The 26,001-nt window shown below is 44.0% G+C and overlaps 1 long non-coding RNA gene and 1 pseudogene across 1 annotated transcript; both read left to right on the top strand.

Moving 5' to 3' along the window:
* Nucleotides 1-1,306: 1,306 nt before the first annotated feature.
* LOC105724047 (uncharacterized) lies at nucleotides 1,307-8,760 on the top strand. Its single transcript, XR_001108957.2, has 3 exons — nucleotides 1,307-1,323; nucleotides 7,061-7,221; nucleotides 7,575-8,760. It is a non-coding gene; the product is annotated as an uncharacterized LOC105724047 (long non-coding RNA).
* A 508-nt stretch (nucleotides 8,761-9,268) lies between these two features.
* Nucleotides 9,269-10,611, top strand: LOC105724046 (large ribosomal subunit protein eL8-like; annotated as a pseudogene).
* The last annotated feature ends 15,390 nt before the right edge of the window (nucleotides 10,612-26,001 follow it).

Below are 26,001 nucleotides of genomic sequence, written 5' to 3'. Positions count from 1 at the left end.
GTTCACGTGCATTTCTTGGCAGATTAGTCCTGAAGTGCTGATCCAATTCCTCCTTTTGACTCACAATATGCATACCAAAGGCTAAGAGGAATTCTGGAGTAAAACAGCAAAGAACCTGTTTTATTTGGTTTAACCAAATGCTTTCTAAATCTTCATCTATCACTTCACTATTTTGATTTAGAAATCTTCGATTTTCTAACATCTCCTTTTGCCAGATGTGCTAAATGGCAAGTTATTTTTTAATGATGGTGAATTTAAAGTATCCTGGTTAAGACAATTTTGTAAGAATTTTGTGGCAGTCCCACAGCCCCCCTGGGATCTTCCCTAGGGTACTGCTAAAACAGCATTGGGAAACATGGTTTTCACTGTGGTCCTGTTGAAAGTCACCATTGGAAAACATGGTTTTCACTGTGGTCCTCTTGAAAGGAGAGGGTTAAACTATTCTGTTTCTTCTTTGGCTGGCCATACAGCTCTGAAGATATAATAGCTTACATTTGTATGGCATTTTATAGTTCACAGTATCACATGCATTATCTCAGTTGTTCCTCAAAACAACAGGGACTGTAAGGATCATAACTCCATTTGCTTGCTTAAGGTCGTAAGATAGCCGGAGGCAATGTCCAGACCTAAAGTACTTTCTAGACCTGCTGCTCTGCTGGTACCTCCAACGGATTTTTTTCTTGAACACATTAGTTAGCTTTTGGGCCAAATTACAACGTTGGCTGGAAACTTCTATGATTTGGGGGGGGTCGTAACCTCTCCCCCAAAGTAAAATACTGATTGCTGTTCTGTAGTGAAGCATTGAAGACTACCAGGGGAAGGCGCTCAGATCGGACCTCCAGGGCTTGGAAGGCACACAGCGACGTCAGATCCCCTTGAAGAGTCCAGGACGCCGGCGAGCTGGGACTGACCTGGGCCCTTTGCTCCTTCACCTACAATCTTTCCCAGTCTCCACCGTGCCTCGGGGCCACAAGTCCCATCAGCGTCCAAACATTTTCTCTAAGGAGCTGCAATCTTGCCTCTTATTTCCCTGTCCTACAGGAGGAGCCACTCAAGTAAACAGCTCACGAGGCCGAAAGGGCCTCCTCCCCGAGCCCGTGTGGGAGCCTTTAACCAGCTGGGCAAAGGCCAAGGGCTCAGCTTTTGCAGATTCTGGGTCCAGAAGCAGCGCTGCGGGGTCCGAGTTCCACAGCTTCCAGCTCCCGGGAAGGGGAGGGGAGGGGCCTTCACCTCTACCGGGTGTCCCCCTTCCCTGAGGGTCGCCGGGGAGAGGAAGAGAAGAGGCAGAGACGGAGAGAAGGAGGAAGGGAGAGCGAAGGGGAGGTGAGGGAGAGAGAGAGGGAGGAGGAAGGGCGAGGCGGGGGTTGGGAGAGCGGGAGAGCGGGAGCGCGGGACGGGGCGGGGAGGCGTGGATGGGAGGAGGCGAAGGCCGGGGCGCGGGAGGGGAGGAGGCCGGGCCGGGCCCCGGGAAGTCGCTGGCTGAGGCCGCCGGCAGTTTCTAACGTCGAAGGGCAGCGTGAACCTCGGTTTCTTCCAGCGCAGCTCGGGACCGGGAGCGGAAGTCCGAGGGGGCCTCACAGCAGAGGGTGGCCGAGCCCGGACCCCGCGCGCTCCCGTTTCTCACGCGTGGGTTCGCGTTTCCGGAGCGTGGACGAGCCGCGCTTTCTGTAGACAGCAGAGGCCCAGAGCACGTCGCGGTTCCTAGCTCAGACCCGGAAGGTGGGGTTCAGTGCGAGTCCTCAGACTCCTCAACCACCCTCTCCAGGGAGCCCCGAGCTTGAAAACGGGATCTTTGTGGGCCCAAGTGGAAACTTGCAGAGGAAGGGGAGGGAGCTCACGTCTCCCTGGGCGGAAGGGGTGTGAACGCTAGCGAGCCCCGGTGAAGGGTGAAGGGCCCTGGTTCAGGAAGCCTTCTCAATCCTCCAGCAAGTGCTGGGGTGAAGGGTTAGGCCTCCTGAAAGGGAAGGGCGGCTTGTCGAAGTTCTGTAGGGCAGGTGGCCCCCACGGAAGAAGCCCTGTCTTCAATAGAACAAGTGCTGAGCATCTTCAAGAATGCAACAGAGGCTGGTGCTGTGGCTCAAGCCAGTAATCCCAGCCCTTTGGGAGGCCAAGGCGGATGGATCTCTTGAGCCCAGGAGTTCGAGACCAGCCTGGGCAACATGGAGAAACCCCGTCTCTACAAAAAATAATTTAAAAATTAGCCGGGCGTGGTGGTGCCCGACCTGTGGTCCCAGCTACTCCGGAGGCTGAGGTGGGAAGATCGCTTGAGCTCTGGAGGTCGAGGCTGCAGTGAGATGGTGCCCCTTGCACTCCAGCCTGGGCAGCAGAGTGAGATCCTGTCTTAAAAAAAAAAAAAAAAACCCTCATACTTTTGTTTCTATTATTAACAGTTGATTGGCGGATTCCCCTTACTGTGACTCTCCAGTCTACCCTAGGCCTCTGGACATCTCCTGGAAGGCAGTGTTAAGAGCCCAACTCTGAAGATGGACTTTGGCTCCACCACCCATTATTATTATTATTATTATATGAGACGAAGTCTCTTGCTCTGTCGCCCAGGCTGGAGTACAGTGGCACGATCTCGGCTCACTGCAACCTCCGCCTCCCAGGTTTAAGCGATTCTCCTACCTCAGCCTCCGGAGTAGCTGGGACTACAGGTGCATGCCACCATGCCCGACTAATTTTTTTCTATTTTTTAGTAGAGACGGGGTTTCACCGTGTTAGCTAGAATGGTCTTGATCTCCTGAGCTCAAGTGATGCGCCTGCCTCGGCCTCCCAAAGTGCTGAGATTAAAGGCGTAAGCCACCATGCCCGGCCTCCACCACCCTTTATTAATAGCTCTGTGACTTGGGGCAAATTACTTAACCTCCGTATGCCACAGTTTCCACTGCTGTAAATTAGGGATGATGATGATAATAGCCACCTCACAATGTTACCTGGAGAATTGATTTAATTAAATAATTCACGTGGAGTTTATCTAGTTTTATCTGTCAGAGCCAAGAGCCTTCTTTCTTCTAAGGTAACCTTAGTATCTCCTCTCCGCCACTTTTACTTTGCTTCCTAACTTGTTAAACAGGGGATTGACAGTATGTTTTCTTTGTGCGCAGATAGCACGTTTCTTCAGCCTACCTTTTAAGTTCTTGAGGCAGTCACTTTCATTTCTATGTATACTCAAAGGCACCAACTTAGTGCATTGCACACAGCTTATATTCAATACATGTTTGTTGATTGAGTGATGAAATCTCAATGATACCTAGAAAGAGATTTTTCTAGAAAATTTGAAGTAATGGAAAAGAAAAACTCTTCATAGGGCAGGATGAGTAGAAGAATACTTGAGATATGAAGTCAACTTAGTTTAGAACCATAAAAATGTATCATGTAGAGTAATCTAAACTATGTGAAGAAAACTGCAAAACATAAAACTGGAAGTAAACATGACAGATTTTATAGTTGATGTCTTAGTGTAGGAGGAGTAGAAGTGATTTTTTTCCCCTCCTGTTTTATATTTTTTAGTCCTTTTCAGCTTTTCTATGGTCAATATGTGTTTCTGAGTTGCTCAGGAAAAGTACTTCAATTATTCATATAATTTAGCCAATAAAAATGATCACACTTTGGATATTTGGAGATGTGATGACCTCAGAGGAAAAAAAATCATGAGAACAAAACTATAGCTTTCCTCTAAGTTTTCCTTCATTTTTCCCCCCCCAGAGCAGCCAATCTTTACTGATTTGTGCCAGGAAATCAATTTGTCAGTTTGAAGTGTAGAGATATTTCCTTTTCAGGGACCAGAATATTTTGAATTTGCTATCTAGGGGACTTTCTTTGAAGTGTCAATATTCCAGGCAGGAAATCGAAAGTGTAGAAGGGTCTTCTACTAAATTCAGAGCCAAGGCAAAGTGAGGCAAATTATCTTAATGATTATTTCAACTAGCCTACTGAACTTTCACCTTTTCAGTGATTTTTTTTTTTTTTTTTTTTTGAGACAGAGTCTTGCTCTGTGCAGGCTAGAGTGCAGTGGCACAATCATAGCTCACTGAAGCCTTTTTTTTGAGTCGGAGTCACTCGCTGTGTCTCCCAGGCTGGAGTGCAGTGGGGCGATCTTGACTTACTGCAACCTCCGCCTCTCTGGGTTCAAGGGATTCTCCTGCCTCAGCACCCCCAGTAGCTAGGACTACAGGTGCGTGCCACCATGCATGGCTTTTTTTTTTTTTTTGGTATTTTTAGTAGAGACAGGGTTTCACTATATTGGCCAGGCTGGTCTTGAATTCGTGATCCGCCTGCCTTGGCCTCCCAAAGTGCTGGGATTACAGGTGTAAGCCATTGTGCCTGGCCAAAGCTTTAAACCTCTGGGCTCAAACTATCCTCCTCCCTCAGCTTCCCAAGTAGTTGGGACTACAGGCATGCATTACCACACCCAGCTAATATTTTAAATTTTGGTAGAGATGGGGTTTTGCCCAGGCTGGTCTTGAACTCCTGGCCACAAACAATCCTGCCTTGGCCTCCCAAAGCTCTGGGATTACAGACATGAACCATTGTGCTGGTCTCCTGTAATTTATTTATTTATTTTTCTTTCAAGACTTTAGGATGTACCAGTGTTGTTCTGCTTGTGCTACTTTACGAAGTTATAATTCACTTCAACTAGTTACCTTCCACTTTTACTGAAAATTAGGACAACACTTTGATTTATCTGTGCATAGAGTCATTCATTCAACAAAAATTTACTAAGTACCTACCAAGTGCCAGGCCCTATGCGGATGCTGGAAACAGGAAATAAGACCTGGTCCTTATCTTTCAGAAGCTTAGGGTCTAGTTGATGAACATGCATAGACAAACAGTGATATGTACAAAATTGTCTCAAGGGCTTTAGTAGATCCAGGTAAACAGGCTTACAGCGGCTAATGGGACAAAAAGGAAAAGCCAGTTTTCGTGGGGTAGGAAGACAGTAAAGAGGAGGAAGCAGAAAAAAACTTAATAGATAACCAGTGATCTGGACTGATTATGAATCTTTAGCTTATAAGTGGGTAGTCTTTCCTGATGTGAGGCTATTGTTTTCTTCTGTACTTTGTCCTAATCATGTTGTCTTATATACTATCTGATTACTTTGTCTGCTGCATTAAGGGTATGCTTCATGATTCTTTCCATCATTGAGAAATGCAATGAGTTTATCACATTTAAATCCTATTCCATCATATTCTAAGAACTGACCAAATTTTGTTTTGTTTTGTTTTGTTTGTTTTTATTGCATTTTAGGTTTTGGGGTACATGTGAAGAACATGCAAGATTGTTGCATAGGTGCATATATGGCAGTGTGATTTGCTGCCTTCCTCCCCATCACCTATATCTGGCATTTCTCCCCATGCTCTCTCTCCCCAACTCCCCACCCCCTGCTGTCCCTCCCCTATTTCCCCCCAACAGACCCCAGTGTGTAGTGCTCCCCTCCCTGTGTCCATGTGTTCTCATTGTTCAACACTCGCCTATGAGCGAGAACATGCAGTGTTTGATTTTGTGTTCTTGTGAAACTGACCAAATTTTTAAAAGATATCAATCATTATATCAAGACTGAAATTTGTAAAATACACATACCCTAAACTTTTTATTTTTACTTAAAGCATATAATTGTACCTTCATTCCTCAATGATTAGACGTCTGGCTTAGTTATGTGAATCCTCTGATTGAAATTACTCATTGTTTTTCTTGTATTAACCCAGCCCATGATACACTGGGTTTATGGTTTCCAGCCTTTGTTTTTCTATAGAGAGAAGTGAACTTAGACACTTCAGAAACAATATCAGTGTGGAGTCTTTTAGGCTTTACAATTTCTTTTTCTAATCTTTTCATTTTCTAGCTCATAACTAATTTGACAACAATTTTTTTGTTTATTTTTTAGTAAACTGCCTTTATTCTTTTCAAAACATTCAACTTCATTTTCATAATTATGTTTGTTTGTTTCATGGTGGGTTTCTTTGCACTCATATTTCATTCTTTGTTGTTGTTGTTGTTGTTGTTGTTGTTTTGGAGACGGAGTTTCGCTCTTGTTACCCAGGCTGGGGTGCAATGGCCCGATCTCGGCTCACCGCAACCTCCGCCTCCTGGGTTCAGGCAATTCTCCTGCCTCAGCCTCCTGAGTAGCTGGGATTACAGGCACGCGCCACTATGCCCAGCTAATTTTTTGTATTTTTAGTAGAGACGGGGTTTCACCATGTTGACCAGGATGGTCTCGATCTCTTGACCTCGTGATCCACCCGCCTCAGCCTCCCAAAGTGCTGGGATTACAGGCGTGAGCCACCGCACCCAGCCCCGTTGTTGTTTTTAATTTTTTAAAAATTTAAACCATCCCATTGGGATCGAGATCTCCAATCTTTCAGATCCCAAAGTTAGAGAAAGTAAGCACACAGTTTCCCATGAGTCATAGTGAATGATCATATTTCATTCTTTTATGTAAAAGGCATAAAGACGTTTTAGAATAACTCTAAACATACAACTCAACTGATCTGTACTGTTTCATTTTAAAAGTGCTGGTCATGACCCAATAAATTTATTTCACCCTAGTAAATTGGTATGAAGACCTGTGGTTTGAAAAGTACTATGTGAAAGGGTAGTCTTCTAGTGTTCAGTGTACACTGGCATCAGTGGCTGTTAGAGAGGGATAGAGAGTGTCTGCTAATGCAGTGAGTTGTTTAGATAGTGTTCCATTAAGAGAGCTTCTGCTGTATTAAAATTCTGTTGGATTAAATTTCTAGGTCAACCACTAGGGTTTGGAAATCTCATTGCACTCAAACTTTGGCTGTTATACTTTGAGTTTTACAGATACTGGGCCTAGGCCTAAAGATCTCAAGCTTAGAGTCAGTGCTAATTGCCTATGAAGTTCACATTACATATGTAACTGACCATACTGAGCCATTTTAAGGCCATTTTATTATATCCTTTTCTAAGGACAGAACAAGGAGATTGATTGATTAAATGTCCAAGCTAATCTAAGAAAACACTTTTCCTGGTTTATGACAATGTGTAAGGCTTCTAAGAACCTCCACGTAAGTCTTACTTAGCTCTGTTTTCTCTGCAGGGACGTGGGACTTGAAAGATATTTGATGGAGCCAGAGAGAAGAATATGGCAAGCCAGAATATTCATTGATGTTGAAATCAAGATCTTCCTCCTCCTTCGTAGAGGCTCCCAGATACAAAAGATATTGGGGGCTATCCTGCTAGAAAGCATAGTAAAGTCAGGTGAGTGTTTTCCTGGGTTGATAGCTTTATTTACCCTGGTCTGTAGGAATAGCTCTCAGAAATTTACCCCTTTTCAAAGTGCCTGTCATTCAGGAAAGATGGGGCCAGAGAAAGGATAGATTATCTGTTGTAAAATGTCTGGGAATCCCTACCTACAACTCAGGTACCTATATCCCTTTTTAATGAAGGCATACACTATGACTTCTTTCATTTTGAAGATGTTAGCCCTGGACCCTTAGGTTTGATGTGGAGATTGCTGGGAAGCAGGGCTGGTAAGAGGTGTGCGCTTAGGCATATTTCTTGGTTCTCTAGCTGTTTTTCTGAATCTTCTAAAGGGGATCTCCCTCCTGCAGTTGTAGAGATGACTCAATAATAACACAGAGAGAAGACAATCAATTCTGCAAACATGGCCTAATGGGAGAGTCATCACAGTTTTGTAGTCCCCAAAACTCATGTTGTCAATGTGACCAGAATGACCAGACCCTCAGGGGCGGATTCATCTAGCCAGACTTGCTGAAGACTCATCAGTGAACAGAATTCCAGTTCATGATGGAGACGTTTATCTCTGATGACCAAAAGACCCCATGATTATTCTCCAGGACCCCCACTGCTAAATCCTGGGTACCTGGGGAATTATGCTAGTCACCAGGAAGTTGTTTAGTGATCTCTAAATCATGAAAGAGAAATGGCTAATGTCATGGGTTCAATTCTGTCCCTTCCAAATTCGTATGTTAATGTCCTAACCACTAGTACCTCAGAATGTGACCTTATTTAGAAATAGACTTGTAGCAGATATAATTACAGTTGACCCTTGAACAATGTGGGCATTAGACATGCCAACCTGCATAGTCAAAAATGCATATATAACTTCTATTCCCCAAAAACTTAGCTACAAATAGCCTACTGTTGACCCAAAGCCTTACCAATAACAGAAATAGTGGATTAACACATATTTTGTATGTTTTGTGAATTACATACCGTGATCTTACAATAAAGTAAGTTAGAAAATATGTTAAGAAAATCACAAGGAAAATACATTTATAGTACTGTATTGTATTTGTTGATACTGTAAGTTTGCATCACCTGTCTACAAGATGAATTGTCTGTCTGAATTGGCAGCAACAGCAACTGCAGACCTCGATCTATAGTGCATATCAAGCAATTCGGCTTTTTGCTGTAAACTCATGACTTTTCTCTGCTTCTTGGGATCACTTCCAGCATCACTAGTGGCACTTTGTATGGGTCCCATGGTGTTAGTCAAGGTTTATAGTATTGCACTAAACACAATGAAAAATATGTGAGAACTGACAGAGATCACTTTTTACTGCGATATGCAATTTACTGGAGAGATGAACCGCTCATGCAGAGATGATGAGCATCACACGGCATTTTAAGTGGATACTCATAACACTAAGCTCGCCACAATAACAACAGGAAGTGGCTACAAAATTATTACAGTCATACAATATTACTACAGTTAATTTTATGCAGTTGTGATTTATTACTGCATCTTTATATTTGTTTACATTTCTCTCAACTTTGAATGGCTCCCCATACAATCTGTGTTTGTATAAGTTTTAATACATTTTAACTTTTTATAATTTGTGTATATTTTATGGCAGTGATAAATTAGACTAGTATCTACATATATTTTATACATACACTTGTCACAAATTTCCAAAAAAAATTTTCCAATATATTTATTGAAAAAAAATCTGGCCGGGCGCAGTGGCTCACATCTGTAATCCCAGCACTTTGGGAGGCCAAGGCGGGTGGATCATGAGGTCAGGAGATCAAGACCATCCTGGCCAACATGGTGAAAACCCCATCTCTACTAAGAATACAAAAATTAGTGGGGTGTGGTGGCATGCACCTGTAGTCCCAGCTACTTGGGAGGCTGAGGCAGGAGAATCGCTTGAACCCAGGAGGCAGAGGTTGCAGTGAGCCAAGACTGCTCCATTGCACTCCAGCTTGGATGACAGAGCGAGGCTCTGTCTCAAAAAAAAAAAAAAAAAAAGAGACTTTCTCTCTCCTCCTGCTGCCCAAGATGCCAAAAGGTAAGAAGGCCAAGGGGAAGAAGGTGGCTCCGACCCCTTCTGTTGTGAAGAAGCAGGAGGCCAAAAAAGTGGTGAATCCCCTGTTTGAGAAAAGGCCTAAGAATTTTGGCATTGGACAGGACATCCAACCCAAAAGAGACCTCACCCACTTTGTGAAATGGCCCTGCTATATCAGGTTGCAGCTGCAGAGAGCCATCCTCTATAAGCGGCTGAAAGTGATTCCTGCAATTAACCAGTTCACCCAGGCCCTGACCGCCAAACAGCTACCCAGCTACTTAAGCTGGCCCACAAATACAGACCAGAGACAAAGCAAGAGAAGAAGCAGAAGCTGTTGGCCCGGGCCGAGAAGAAAGCTGCTGGTAAAGGGGATGTCCCCACAAAGAGACCACCTGTCCTTCGAGCAGGAATTAACACCGTCACCACCTTGGTGGAGAACAAGAAAGCTCAGCTGGTGGTGATTACACACGACATGGATCCCACTGAGCTGGTTGTCTTCTTGCCTGTCTTGTGTCATAAAATGGGAGTCCCTTACTGCATTATCAAGGGGAAGGCAAGACTGGGACATCTGGTCCACAGGAAGACCTGCACCACTGTAGCCTTCACACAGGTTAACTCGGAAGACAAAAGTGCTTTGGCTAAGCTAGTGGAAGCTATCTGGACCAATTACAATGACAGGTATGATGAGATCCAAGGTCACTGGGGAGGCAGCGTCCTGGGTCCCAAGTCTGTGGCTCATATCGCCAAGCTCGAAAAGGCAAAGGCTAAAGAACTTGCCACTAAACTGGGTTAAATGTACACTGTTGAGTTTTCGGTGCATAAAAATTAAAACAATACAAATTTTCCTTCAAAAAGCAAAAAAAATCGTTTGTAAGTAGAGCCCATGCAGTTCAAACCTGTGTTATTCAAGAGTCAACTGTAATTAAGATGAGGTCATAGTGGATTAGGTGGGCCCTTAATCCAATATGATTGGTGTCTTTATACAAAGGGAAAATCTGGACCCAGACATGTGCAGAGGGGGAACACCATGGAAAGACAAAGACAAAGATTGGGATGATGCGTCCATAAGCCAAGGAATGTCAAAGACAGCAGCAAAGCACTGGAATCTAGGGGAGAGGTATTATGGGACAGATTCTTCCTTACAGGCCTCAGCAGGAACCAGTCCTGCCGCCACCTTCAGCTCAGACTTTTGGCTTCCAGAACTGTGAGACAGTAAATTGTTTAAGCCACCCAGCTTATGGTAGTTTGTTACATCAGCCCTAGCAGACTAATACAGATGGTTTTGAGGACTAGCTCACATTGTGGAGCTTGACAAATTACCTTATAACCCTCACTAGTGACCAATTATTTGTAATCTCTAAATCTAAGTCTTTTTTCCTCAGACAGGAGTGGAAAAACACTCCTCGGCCAGGTGTGGTGGCTCACACCTGTAATACCAGCACTTTGGGAGGCCAAGGAATGCAGATCGCTTGAGGTCAGGAGTTCGAGACCAGCCTGGCCAACATGATGAAACCCTGTCTCTATTAAAAATACGAAAAAGTAGCCAGGTCTCATGGAAGGCACCTTTAATCACAGCTGCTTGGGAGGCTGAGGCAGGAGAATTGCTTGAACCTGGGGGCAGAGGTGGCAGTGAGCCGAGATTGCGCCACTGCACTCCAGCCTGGACAACAAGAGTGAAACTTAGTCTCAAAACAAACAAACCAACACCACCACCAACAAAACACTCCCCAGATTTTGGTCTTTGGATTTCCTTTTCCTAAATCCAATATCTTCCTTCTTCTGTATCTACATCCTTTTTTCTGATGTGCAAATTTTTTTTTTACCTTTTTGTGGAGAATGGGGTCTTACTATGTTGCCTAGGCTCAAACTCCTAGGATCAAGAAATCCTCCCTCTTTTGTCTCCTTAAGTGCTGGGATTACAGACATGAGCCACAGCGCCTGGCCTCTTCTGAGGTGCTAATGCCATTTATTACATCTCAGTTCTCTTAGTCATACTCCAGTTATGTCTCACAGCACATCTGTATCACTCCTGCCAAGGCTTTGCATATAGTCCAGGACTATTTTCAGTTTTAGTGACTAGAAGAATCACCTGGGGCTGCTGGCTATAAGAAAGAAAGAAAAGCAAACTTATGACCCCTATCTCTAGAGATTTTGATTTGTAGGCCTGTGGTAGTATCCAAGAGTGATCACATTAGCTAAGCACTGCAGGTACTATTAACCTCCTGGATTATCTGTTGATTCTTACCAGTTTTATTCTTGAGCAGAATCCAGATTCCAAACTCTGGAGACATCAAGCTTAGTCTTACTTTGGAAACACTCCCAGCATTTAGGATTTAGGCATTTCCTCCCTAAGCATAGAGTGGGTGTCCTGAGCCCGTCTCATTCATTCATTCAACAAAATTTTTTGAGTATCTGCTATGAACAAAATACTGTTCTAGGGTCTAGGGAAACATCAATAAAACAAATAGACAAAAATCCCTCACATTCTAGCTGGGAAAAACAGTGAGTTAAATCCATAAACATACTAGGTGAGCAGTACTATGGGGAAAACAAACAAGATAGAAAACGTGAGTGTGGGAGGCTGCAAGCATCACAGTGTTTGAGTTTTTAATTTGTTTTTGTAAACACAAGGTCTTGCTTTGTTGCCCAGGCTGGTCTAGAACTCCTGGCCTCCAGTGGTCCTCCTCAGCCTCCCAAAGTACTGAGATTACAGATGTGAGCCAGCACCCTGCTGGGCCGGGTTGCAATTTTTTTTTTTGTTTGTTTGAGACAGAGTTTCTCTATTGTTGCCTAGGCTGAAGTGCAATGGCATGATCTCAGCTCACTGCAGCCTCTCCCTCTCGGGTTCTCAGTTTCAAGTGATTCTCCTGTCTTAGCCTCCTGAGTAGCTGGGACTATAGGTGCACCACCATGCCTGGCCAATTTTTTATTTTTAGTAGGGACAGGGTTTCTCCATATTGGCCAGGCTGGTCTCGAACTCCTGACCTCAGGTGATCCACCTGCCTCAGCTTCCCAAAGTGCTGGGATTACAGGCATGAGCCACTGCGCCTGACCCAGGGTTGCAATTTTAAGTGGGTTGTTCTAAGTAGGCCTCACTGAAAAGTGAGCAGTGTGGCTTTCTAGAAAAGTGTCTCCTGCAGAGGAGCCAACCAGTATAAAGTCCCCAGGCAGAAGCTGAGCATACCTGGGGTGTTTCCCAGGAACAATTTAGAGGCCAGAGTGGTTGAATATGAGTGAGAGAGGGAGAGGGTGGCCGAGCTAAGGTCAGAAAGCTTACAAGAGAACCAGGTCATGCCCTTGGAAGCCATTGCAAGGCCATTGGCTTTCCTTCTGAGTGAGATGGGGAGCCACAGGAGGGTTTGAGCAGTAACATGCTCTGACTTTTTTTTTAGATTCAGAGCATATATGTGCAGGTTTGTTACATGGATATATTGTGTAATATTGCAGTCTGGGCTTCTAGTAAAACTCTCACCCAAACAGTGAACATGTACCCAATGGATAGTTGTTTTTTTTTTTTAACACGGAGTCTTGCTCTGTCGCCAAGCTAGAGTGTAGTGGCGTGATCTTGGGTCACCGCAACCTCTGCCTCCTGGGTTCAAGTGATTCTCCTGCCTCAGCTTACTGCATAGCTGGGACTACACAAGTGTGTCACCAGGCCCAGCTAATTTTTGTATTATTAGTAGAGACGGGGTTTCACCATGTTGGCCAGGATGGTCTCCATCTCTTGACCTCATGATCTGCCTGCCTCGGCCTCCCAAAGTGTTGGGATTACAGGCATGAGCCATTGCACCAGTGCCCCAATAGATGATAATTTTTCAACTTTCACCACTCACCACCCACCTCACTATTGTGGTCCCCAGTGTCTACTGCTTCCAATCTTTATCTGGCTTAGATTTTTGAAGTATTACTCAGGCTGTTGTAAGGGGAACAGGAGTGGAAACAGGGAGTCTGTTTAGGTGACCCAGTAAGCCAAGTGGGAGACACTGGTCGCTGGCAATAGGTTAGTAGCAGCCGAGATGGTGCGAGGTGGTGATGCTGGATGTATTCTGAAGGTGGAGCCAACAACTTTCTAACAGACTGGATGTTGAATGTGAGAGAAGAGAGACGTCAAGAGGGATTCTCCTCAGGATAAATCTTGGAATTCTGGCTTGGAATGCTGAGCAGAAGCATCCCCAAATGATACAGCATATGGCCTGCAGGTTTCTGGCCACCATCCTACACCCAAAAGCAGAGCCAGCCTGACTGGAGACAGTGCTGCGTGTGGCAGGGCAGAGCGGCAGAAACTGGTCCTGAGGTCAGGGCTGAGCTGCTGGATCAACACCTGAAGCCTGATCTACCTCTGCACCTTCAGCTGCATCACCAAGGAGCTCCCTTTGTTATTTTCTGTTACTTGCATCCAAAAGCATGCTTACTGCTATTCTGCTCCAGAGTCGCACAAGTCTCTCAGATGCACTTTGCCCAGAGAAACTTTTTTGGAAAGACTTTTTTTTTTTTTTTTCTGAGACTGAGTCTTGCTCTGTGGCCCAGGCTGGAGTGCAGTGGTGCACTCTCGGCTCACTGTAACCTCCGCCTCCTGGGTTCAAGTGATTCTCTTGCCTCAGCCTCCAGAGTAGCTGGGATTACAGGCGTTTGCCACCATGCCTGGCTAATTTTCGTATTTTTAGTAGAGGCGGGGTTTCACCATGTTGGCCAGGCTGGTCTCAAACTCCTGACCTCAAGCGATCCACCCACCTCGGCCTCCCAAATTGCTAGAATTATAGGTATGAGCCACCATGCCCAGCTCCCAGCTAAGACTTTACTTTTTTTTTTTTTCCTGTCTGCATCCGTGGTTTGAAGGACTTTACTTTTTTAGGAGCAGTTTCAGGGCCAGGTGTGGTAGCTCACACCTGTTATCCCAGCACTTTGGGAGGCCGAGGCAGGCAGATCACAAAGTCAAGAGATTGAGACAATCCTGGCCAACATGGTAAAGCCCCATCTCTACTAAAAATACAAAAATTAGCTGGGTGTAGTGGCACATGCCTGTAGTCCCAGCTACTGGAAGACTGAGGCAGAAGAATCGCTTGAACCTGGAGGTGGAGGTTGTAGTAAGCTCAGATTATGCCACTGCATTCCAGCCTTGAGACAGAGCAAGACTCTGTCTCAAAAAACAAACCAACCAACCAACCAGTTTTAGGTTTATAAGGGAAGGTATAGATTTTCCATATATCCCCTGCCTCCACACATGCACGGCCTCCCCAACTATCAACAACCCCCACCAGAGTGGTATCTGTTACAACTGATAAACCCACATTGACACATCACTATCATCCCAAGTGCATAGTTTGCATTAGGGCTCACTTGTAGTGTTGTACATTCTGGTGGTTTGGACAGGTATATAATTATATATACTGTGTATATCATTATACAGTAGTCTCATACAGAGTATTTTCACTGTCCTAAAGATCCTCTATGGCCGGGCGTGGTGGCTCACGCCTGTAATCCGAGCATTTTGGGAGGCCAAGACAGGTGGATCACAAGGTTAGGAGATAGAGACCATCCTGGCCAACATGGTGAAACCACGTCTCTACTAAAAATAAGAAAAAAATTAGCCAGGCCTGGTGGCACATGCCTGTAGTCCCAGCTACTCAGGAGACTGAGGCAGGAGAATCACTTGAACCCGGGAGTTGGAGGTTGCAGTGAGCCGAGATTGCGCCACTGTACTCCAGCCTGGCGACAGATCGAGACTGTCTCAATAAAACAGCAAAAAAAAGATCCAGCCGGGCGCGGTGGCTCACTCCTGCAATCCCAGCACTTTGGGAGGCCGAGGCAGGAGGATCACAAGGTCAAGAGATCGAGACCATCCTGGCCAACATGTTGAAACCCGTCTCTAGTAAAAAATACAAAAATTAGCTGGGCATGGTGGCGTGCACTGGTAGTCCCAGCTACTCGGGAGGCCGAGGCAAGAGAATTGCTTGAACCCAGGAGGCAGAGATTGCAGTGAGCCAAGATTGCGCCACTGCACTCCAGCCTGGTGCCTGGCAACAGAGCAAGACTGTCTCAAAAAAAAAAAAAAAAAAAAAAAAAGAACCTCTGTGTTCTCACATATTATTCCTTCTTCCCTCCAAACCCTAGCAACCACTGATCTTTTTAGTCTCTTCAAGTTTTGCCTGTTCCAGAAGATCATTTAGTTGGAATCATACAGCATATAGCCTTTTCGGATTGGCTTCTTTCACTTGTTAATATGCATTTAAGGTTCCTCTATGTCTTATCATGGCTGAATAGTTTATTTCTTTTTAGTGCTGAATAATATCCCATTGTCTGTATATACCACAGCTTATTTATTCATTCACCTACTGAAGGACATCTTAGTTGTTTCTAAGTTTTGGCAATTGTGAATAAAGCTGTCATAAACATCTGTGCATAGGTTTTTGTATGGACATAAGTTTTCAACTCATTTAGGTAGCTCCCAAGGAATATGATTGCTGGAGCATATGGTAAGAGTATGTTTCATTTTGTAAGAGACTGCCAAACCATCTTCCAAAGTGGTTGTACCATTTTGCCTTCCCACCAGCAATGAACGAGAGTTCCTGTTGCACATCCTTGCAAGCGTTTTATATTTTCAGTGTTCAGGAGTTTAGCCACTGAAATAGATGCATAGGGATAGCTGTGTTGTTTTAATTTGTATTTCCCTGATGACATATGTGGAGCATCTTTTTGTATACTCGTTTGCCATCTGTGTATTTTCCTTGGTGGGTATCCAAGTCTTTGGTCCATTTTTTAATTTGATTGTTTGTTTCCTTATTGTTGAGTTTTGTGAATTATTTTTATATTTTGGATAACAATCCTTTATCAGATGTGTCTTTTGCAAATATTTTCTCTTTGTCTGTGGCTTGTTTTCTCATTCTTAATTTTTTTAAATTATTGTAATAGAGGTCTCACTATGTTGTCCAGGCTGGTCCTGAACTCCTGGTCTCAAATAATCCTCCCACCGTGGCCTCCCAAAGTGCTGGGATTACAGGCATGAGCCACTACACCTGGCTTATTCTGTCAATAATGTCTTTCACAGAGCAGAAGTTTTACATTTTGAAGAAGTCCAATTTATCAATCATTTCTTTCATGGGTCATGCATTTGGTGTTGTTTCTAAAAAGTCATTGTCATACCCAAGGTCATCTAGGTTTTCTCCTATGTTGTCTTCTAGGAGTTTTATAGTTTTGCATTTTACATTTAGGTCTATGATCCCTATTGAGTTAATTTTTGCTAGGAGTGTAAAGTCTGTATCTAGATTCATTTTTTTTCGTGTGGATGTTCAGTTGTTCCAGCACCACCTGAAGAAGATTTTCACTGTTCTACCAGTGCTAGACTATAGACCTCTGGGACGACTTTTCCAAAACATTCTTTCTTATGCCTCTCCCATCTCGCTGAATTGGTCTCTTGGCAAATTGCAAACTCCTTAGAGCACTGTATCAGGAGCAGGGGCAGACCAGCTTAGCGTGGCAGAAAGCCTGAAATAGTTAGCACAACATCCCCATGTGATAGGTAGTAGTTAATTGCCTGTATTCTACAAAGTTGAGAACAGAGATTAAGTGACTTACTCAGGATCAGAAAAGTCTTCTATTTCAAATCTAAGATTAGTCTCTCTGATTAACTAATTGCAATCCATCGGTCACATAGAAGAGAGTAGGGGTTTTCAGGAGGAGACCATCTGGCTGGCTGCTTCCCTGATTGTCAGTTTATTGATATAGACACCACAGATATGATCCTCAGCTTTACAGATCCAATAACTACTGGGCCCTGTGCTCAAGGAGATTAAACTAGAAAGGATCAATTCATCATAGGGAAACTTATAAGAAACTGATGTGTAAATCAGTTTGTCGGATTTATAATAGGAAGTGTTTCTCACATGTGGGAATCTGTAAACTCTTGAATAGATCCCAATTTGAGAAACACTGCATTCAAACTTCCATTATGAGACTTTAGGTCACTTGACCAAGACAGTCATGAATGCAAATCCAGCATGGCCATTGATATTATGTGGCAGTACTCTGTAAAAAGGTGGTGATACTTGTGTTAAAAATTTTATATTATCTTTACAATTAAAACACAACATTAAAAAATTCTTATAAAGAATTCATGGACCTCTGAAATGTTAAGAATCGAAATTTAAAAACAATGCTATAGGACAAAGGCTTTGCTTGAGAACTGGGGCTGTTTATAGATACAGGATGCTCTAAAGCAAAGCCACTCAGGGAACCAAGTTGCAATTAGAAGGTGGATTGGTGGGAGTAGAAAAAAAGAGAGAGTTTGCTGTTCCCAGGGAACATGGTGCTAAGACAAGGGCAGTTGCTTATCTTGTCTGCATTTGTGGCACAAGTATTTCTGTTTAAGATTCTACTGGTCGGGTTGGGCACGGTTGCGCACACCTATAATCCCAGCACCTTGGGAGAGATTACAGGTGTAATCTACTGCTCTCCTGAACCATCGTTTCCTACTTATGTTGCCCATAAATATGCAACCCCAGCTCAGACTTGGGGAGGGCTTCTGGAATGGGCTGAGGAGAGTCTTGATTCAGAAATACATTCACTAAACAGCAGCAGTTAACGTTGTTCTGACAATTAGAGTTGCATTTAGAGTGGACTTAGTTGAAATCTGTAGGATGAATTTTTTAAGTGAATTTTGCCTTCTGATTTTATTTTTTAATTTTTGAAAGTTATTTTTTAAAAATGGACAGGGTGTAAATGGAAGAGGCTGAATATTGATAATTGTTGTAGTTGGTGATAGGTACATTAATTCATTATACTAATGTCTCTGAGGAGAGATCACAATATGTTAAGTTTTTATAAAAACAAGAAGCAATAAATGTACCTGGATATTTGAACATATGAACATAAAAAAAAGGAAAAGAAAAGAATTGCTTGAGCCTAGAAGGTTGAGGCTGCAGTGAGCCGAGATCATGCTACTGCACTCCAGCCTGGGTGACAGAGTAAGACCCTGTCTCAAAACAAAACGAAGATTCTACCTGTCATGGAGAAGACAGCACCATCTTTCTTGCACTATGGTAGAAAAGCACCGACAAACAATTACTCACTAACCTCCATTTTCCTAGACTTCGTTTTGAATCTATGAAGCCTCCCTGCCACTGCATCATTTCAAGGTAAATAGGATGCACTTTCACTTGACAAGGAAGAAACTTAGACCAGATCAGTGAACTCCAGAGCCCCTGGTTTTTCTGATTAGCATGTTGCTAGTTTCTCTCATTGAACTAAATAATGGGGGATCCTTAAATACTACAGGAGATGGGAAAAGCAACCTTCTATCACTTTCTCCATTTTGTCTACAACAGTCTGAGAATCACTCATTCTTCTCAAATGACTTCTTTCAGTATTCTCAACTTACCCCTTTTTTGGTATCTGGCTTTGACCAACCCTCCCCTTTCCCACCTACAGGCTCAATGGCATTGGTGCTAGGAACTAGGGAGCACCCACTGCCTGCTGCCACGTACTCCCTCCTGGCTCAGGAGCCAGCTTGGACTAGAGCCAGACCCAACACTGGGCTGCCTCCAAGTAGCCTGAGAGAATGCCTGCTGTTCCCAGGCAGTGATTCTGGGCACAGCCTTCAATCGCCAATTCTTCCCAGGCCCCTCAGAGCCCAGAAAGGGCATGTAATCCCTTACACTGCTTGGCAAGTGCCTGTTTGTTCTCTAGTATGGTCAGAACCAGGGAGAAGAGTGCCTGACTAGTCCAAGAAATGAGAGGGCTGCCCAGGAGTGCTGCTGGGGAGCATGCTGTAGGGCTGTAGGGGCCCCACAGGGTCGTGAGGTGTCCCTTATGCTGTGCTGAGGTGCAGGATCTGAGAAGTAAAGAGACAGGACACTGAAGAACTGGTGAAGATCATCTGGACTCAGGGGGCCACGCAACCTGTTAGCGGAGATCAGCGAGAGCCCCAAATGCCCAGGAGCATCTGTATTCATTAGGTACAGTATTCATTAGGTACAAGTAGGGGGCAGGGTTGTGAGTGAGGTCGTCATCTATGGGCTTAGTAATAGGGCATACACAATCACGTGAGTCACAAGCGAGGGGGCCACCCCATTATGTCACCAAGGCAGAGAGGTGGGCCATGCACAGCAGGGGGCTGTGCCGTGTGCAGTAGTAGAGGGTCATGTACAGAAAAAGGGATCCACCCCCATTAGGTCACCGAAGCAAGGAGGTGGACTGTGTGCAACAGGTGTTGTGAGCCACACTTCTTATCTGGGGGCTGGAGACTTCAAAGGATTTCTAATAGAAGGATCCTGTAAGCTTAATGCAGTGGGAGCTGACAGACTTGTGCTCTTCTCTTAAGATACTTATGGGAGGATTCTTTGAGCTAGCACAGAAGCGAGAAAAGACTGACAGGCTGTACAGCCGCTGTGAGTGGTCATACTGGAGGGGTTCTTCTCCCTCGGTTATTTCCAGGATCTCAGGGCTGAGGCCTACTTTCCACAGGAACTGGATGCAACTACAACTCCTTTATCAGGAGGAGAGGCACTTGCTCCAAGCCTGCCATACAGTGTATGCCCTTTCAGGCAGGGACTCCACCGCCTGGGTCTTTGGTTCTTGTCCTGGTCTGGCTGTTTTCCCATGTACTGCTTCTGTTCTGTGACTGCTCTAGGCATTCCTCCTACTACAAACTACTATATGGTTATATAGAAGGATTCTATAAATCAGCACTAAACGTGTCAGTACAGCTCCGACTACAATACCTGTATGATTATATAGAAAGATTATATAGAACTAAGTATGCTAGATATATGTATTAAGTATGATTATATAAGCTAGGTATAAGCAGTAAGTTATACTTCAGGCACTAATTCTATAAACTGATATATGCTTATATATAAAGGATTATATAAAGGAAATAGCTGAGTAATAACACCATAGACTAAGATATTCTTCAGGCACTAATTGTGCCTGAGGTCTGGATAGTTCTCCTTCCTCGGTGCCCATGAGGGGTGTTACCCACACATGAGGTTGATGATGGCCAACCCCTCCCTTACCTGTTTCCTATACCTACTCAATGCTGACTCCTGTGCAGGCATCACCAGTGACCTCAGGTGCTCTTCAGTCTAGCGGGGCTGGACTGCTGCTGTCACCTTTATCTACCCTGTCACTTCCTACCTGTGCATGCGGCTTATCTTCTTCCTGCAGCCTGGACTGTTTGTCCATGTTAGCTCCTCCTCACCAAATCCTCCCCACTCTTGAAGATCCACAGCTCAAACGAGTCCTCCAGGAAGGCTTCTATGGTCTACAACCAGAAGGAATCCCTCTTTTTTTTCCAGTTGCCATACCCATTTCCCTGGACCTATTTTCAAACACAAACAACATTCTGTTTAGCTGTTTCAATTATAGCTATATTTCAAATTATAGCTGTTGATGTACATTTTGTTTTTTAAGATGGAGTCTTGCTCTTGATGCCCATGCTGGAATGCAATGGTGCGATCTTGGCTCACTGCAACCTCCACCTCCTGGGTTCAACAAGCTATTCTCTCACCTCAGCTTCCTGAGTAGCTGGGATTACAGGCGCCCACCACCATGCCCAGCTCATCTTTGTATTTTTAGTAGAGACGGGGTTTCACCACGTTGGCCAGGCTGGTCTCGAACTCCTGACCTCAGGTGATCCAACTGCCTCAGCCTCCCAAAGTACTGGCATTACAGGTGTGAGCCACTGTGCCTGGCCTGATGTACGTTTCTTATCTATACTACCAGGAAATAAAGTCGGCAGAAGGGCACGTCTGATTGACTTTCTCATAAGGTTCTAAACATTGTAGATACTTAATATTTGCTGGGTGAATAGTAAATGAGAAGTGTTGTAGATACGGTGCACAAATGACAGAAACCTGGGTCCTTCGCAAGTTTCCCTTCTGAAAACTGCCTGTAAGCAGGGTTTCTGGGGATTCCTCTGACTTCCCCACATACTTGTAGCTAAGGGGATCTGTTGCAGGGGGAAAGGGAGCCTCCAGCTCCTCCATCCAGCAGGAAACCAGTGTCCCTTCCCTTTGGTCAGTGCCTAGGCCACCCCAGTTGTGAAATGTTTTGAATATCAGCCTTGTATGCAAGGGGAGGTAGCACCCAACCAGATGATGTTGAAGAGATACTGGATACAAAGGCATGTTACAGCAGTGAGACATTCTCACTGAAGGAGGTGAGAGAAGGTGGGGAAGCCGGCTGTCAGAAGCTGGAAAGCAGAGTAGATCATTTCATCTGTTGTTAATTACTTGTGTAACTTTGGACAAAAGAATACTAGCCTGGAGCCAGAGACCTGAGTTCTAGTCTGGACATCTGCACTTGGATCTTGGGCCAAGTCACTTCATCTTGTCACAGTTAATTCATCTACACAGTAAAAGAGGATGGTCAAGGTAATGGTGAGATACAGGGCTGCTTGGTGAATGTAGAAAGTCATGAATGAAGCCTGGAGAAAGGACAGGTCAAAGGGAAAGTGTTTATATGTTGAGCCTTCCTGTGAAAGATAGTGTCCATTTTGTGTGGGCGTGCTGGACTTTAACAGGATATATTGGCGCGAGACCAGGGCTTGGAATTGAGCACCTGCCAAAAGATGGAGAAAATAAACAGGAGTATTCAGTGTTAACCTGATATTTCAATACCTAATGTACCCAGTGATCCAAAGTATTTTCTCTTGAAACAAGAAGTACTTCTTGTCCGTTCAAATCGCAGTTAAACTATGCTCTTTTTCTTTGTAAGGACAGTTTTAAAAAATTTAAGTTCTTTATTATTTCTCCTCTGAAAGGGCTCACAACACATTGCCAAGTGTGCCCGTGAGTGCAGAGTAGGTTCTGTAAAAGTTTGTCTCATTTAGTTTATTATCATTGCTTTTATGCTTTAGCTTAAGAAAGTCACTTGTTGATTTTATTTTTCTGTGCAAATAGAATTGCTTAATAGAAGAAAAGGAAATAAAGCAACTGTCAGCAAATTACCCAAAAGCAGAAGTTGAGTTTCTTTCACATGAGTGTTCAAGTGTTTCAGTCACACACTCTAGTCTTGGCAGCTCGTGACTGGCAAAGGCCAGAGCTGTGTTGAGCAAAGTCAGAAGTGAAGATATCTGAGCAGCCAGAGGCATGCAGGCAGGAGGTAGACACGTGGGGGTGGTGTTGGGGATGAATCTTCGTTTGTTTGTTAAGACAGGATCTGGCTCTGTTCCCCAGGCTGGAATGCAGTAGTGCGATCTTGGCTCACTGCAATCTCCATCTCCTGACTCAAGCCATCCTCCCACCTCAGTCTCTCAAGTAGCTGGAACTACAGGTGCACACCACCATGCCTGGCTAATTTTTGCATTTTTTGTAGAGATAGGGTTTCACCATGTTGCCCAAGCTGGTCTCGAACTCCTGAGTTCAAGCAATCTGCTCACCGTGGCCTCCCAAAATGTTAAGACTACAGGCATGAGCCACCACGCCAGGCCTGGGGAAGAATCTTTGAGCAAGGCCACGTAGTAGCAGTAAACACCGGCCACTCACACACTCAGTTACAACTCATGTAACAGAAACTTGTTGTGTACTTTCTAATTTCTCAGACATGTGTTGTATTTTAGGAATCTTGAAAGCTCCCCATGGGAACTTTCTCTAAACTGGTTCTGTTCAAGGTCAAACCCTGACCTCTGACTTGTAAGATAATTTTCTACATTTGAGAAACATTGAAATCTGAAAGTCTTAAAAATAATTATATGATAATTGCTTAGAATCAGGAGTAGAGATTTATAATTTCAACAATATGCACTTAAACTTGAATTATTCCCAGCTTCTTTTTTTCTAGGTAGGAGCCATAAATATAGTACCGAGTAGGAAATAAAGGTTGATAGGTAAGCAGTGAGACAGCTGATTGTTTTTCTGGCAAAGAGAATTTTCATAACTTTTTTCATACACTACTGGACTAATGCTAAGACTTGCTGTTGGCTATTTATCTCCTACAAAAATTAGGTTTCTGTTTTTCATCTTGATAAGAGAGCAGTTGTTACTGTTGTCTTCAGAGAAGAATGGTACCTGAGAGACAGTGGTACCAACAAGTAGGGCCAGAGTTTTTAACAAGGGGAGCTTTGCTACACAAAAAGGATTTGGGGGATGGTATTTTAACAGATTCTGCCACAGAAAATTAGGTTTTCTAATTGCTTTTGTTGTTAAATGCAAGTGGATAAAATATGTGTCTGATCAGTTTCATGATAAGAGGGCAAGTCCCCAGCTCTGCTTATACCAGATATAAGCTGACGCATTGGTTTTCCCTTAAGTCTGATGTTTTAGGAAGGACTTTAAATGTAAGTATAAGTAGCAGCATAGACAATTGTCTCCTTCAGGTCTTTCGTCAATGTCACATCTCACTCAAGGCCCACTTTGACCATCTTATTTAAAATTGTGCTATCACACCCACCCTCTACACTTCCTTCTTTTCTTGATTGGACATACCCCTTTCCAACCTATGAATTTACTTATTTGTTATACTTATTGCTTATTATCTGTCTCCTTCTACTAGAAGGTAACCTACACAAAGGCAGGAGTGCCTGTGTTATTCACTGACATATTTTTAGTGCCATAACAGTTCCTAGTTTGTAGTAGTCACACAGTAAATATTTGTTGAATGATTGGATGGACGTCTAAATATCTGCACTTTCACATCCTCTTCTGCTCATAGAACACTACCAATATCCAACAACCCTAAGGTGCATTTCTTAAAGACAAAACCCCAGTGGGTATGTGTGATTAAAGTATAGTGAGAGTACTGATGTTGGAACACAAATGTTTGGAGTTCCAGTCATTCTTTGAGCATTTAGGGAAGCAGCTAAGTGCCAACTTTGTTTAGGACATGAGGAGGAAACTCTCTCTGTTACTAGTAAGTTAAGTCAGTATGTATTTGTGAACCACTCATTTCTGTGTGCCTGGTGCTGAACTCATTGTGAGAATTCCCAAAAAGGAGTGCACTCTGCCATTGTTCTCACCAAAGTTTGCCATGTGGCTGGGGAGGTTTCCATGGAAAGCCTGCCTTATGGATCTTGACTCTTATTGGCAAGAGGATGCACCTAAGTTTGAGGAAGGAACTGCTCTAATTTGAGCTTTTTTTTCTCTAGGCCAGTGAAGATCATTAAAAGCATTTGCAATCACTTGCTTAGACCAATGGCCAGTTCCTTTGGCCAGATGACCAAGGATTTTTCAAAGTAATTATTTGAGTAGTGAGACTGAGCTGAATATTTTCAAATTATCTCCATATCCAGGTGCTCTTGTGAGGAAGATAGCATGCATGTTTCCCTGCTGTCCTCTACATGCTGTAAATGACTCGGTCATAATTGGATGCCCAATTCTCTTGTCTCTTTAATGAAGAGACAAGTCTGCATTTGACTCTTACCCTAGCTTCTCAGTCGGAGCCCCCACCGCCCACCCCGGTCCTCCCAGGCATGTTCCCCTGTGCTCTCATCTGATCAATACAGTCATTGTCTGGTCTCATGGTCTACGGTCCCTCCACTTCTAGCCCCCACTGCATGTCAGAACCAGATTAATTCTTCTAAATCATGGCTTTCACCTTATTGGGCATCTCTTTAGAAATTAACTTGACAACAATCCATAGAACGAAACCCAGACTTCTCAGCCTAGCGTTCTAAAACCTTCCATCAAGTAGTCCATCAGCTTTAGGTGACCTGAGCTCCTACTCCGAACCAGAATGAGCACTGTGCTTCAAACTGGTCTCTTAACTCCTCTTTCCATTCCAGTTCTCATTTTCCCTTTCCCAGGCCTTGCTCTCCATCCTGATCCCATCTACATGACTCTGACCCCATCTCCACGACTCTGTTGATGTTTCTTCTCATCCACCCACCCATTCATTCATTCAATGGATATTGAGCTTCTACCATATACTGGGCAGCCAGGCTCTAGAAATATAATCCAGGCAATTTGAATGACACTATCTCCCCTTCTCCCTCAATCCAAGGAGATCCAAACTGTAGGCTGCCTTCAGGAGCCAACTCAAACCTCACCTTCTCAATGGTTCCCTGACTCTGCAAGGCAGCCAAGTGTACTGGTTAAGAGCAAAGACTTAGGAATCAGATAAATTAGAGTGAGAATTTTCTTCTGCCACCAAATACTTGTGGAATATTGGGCAATGTACCCAATATTTCTAAGCCTCCCATTACCTCATCTATAAAATTGGTATTATAGGTACCTCATGGATTTGTTGGGAGGATAAAGAGAGATAATAATCAATAGTGGTGTTGCTGTTATTATCTTTTCCTGATGATACTATCTGAGTATTATCTGAAAACTTAGAGCAGGATAAATGATGCCTGGTCAATCAAGAATGAGTGCATTCTGCTTGTGATGTAATTTGTGTGTCTCTTGAAACTCCTTCCTTGCTCCGTAGTACTTCACAAATGCGTAGTGAATGCATGCCCAGTAACAAGACTCGTGGCTGTCTCATCTCTCCTATTGGATCCCCAATTCCTCAGGGACACCAGCTTCTGGCTGTCCTTTCTATACCCTCTCCCAGGCCAGATGAACTCTTTCTGTGGCCTGAAAGCCATCAAGATAGAAATGGAGACGCCTCTATCTCATCTGAGGCTAATGGGAGAGGAAAACTTTTACAAACTGGAGGGGGCCTGAATTTCCAGCTAGTGTTAAGTGGCCATATCAAAGTATAACCCACGACTTCAATTTGGTCTATCAAAGATGGAATTAAAAGTAAATTTGAAGTTTCACAACATAGTTCTCTCTATTAGGGGTGCTTC

Source organism: Aotus nancymaae, unplaced genomic scaffold (genome assembly GCF_030222135.1).
Source record: "Aotus nancymaae isolate 86718 unplaced genomic scaffold, 86718_ANA_hifiasm-v0.15.2.pri h1tg000008l, whole genome shotgun sequence".
Lineage (NCBI taxonomy): Eukaryota > Metazoa > Chordata > Mammalia > Primates > Aotidae > Aotus > Aotus nancymaae.
The sequence above is the reverse complement of the archived record's forward strand: the minus strand, read 5'-3'. Positions and strand labels throughout refer to the sequence as shown.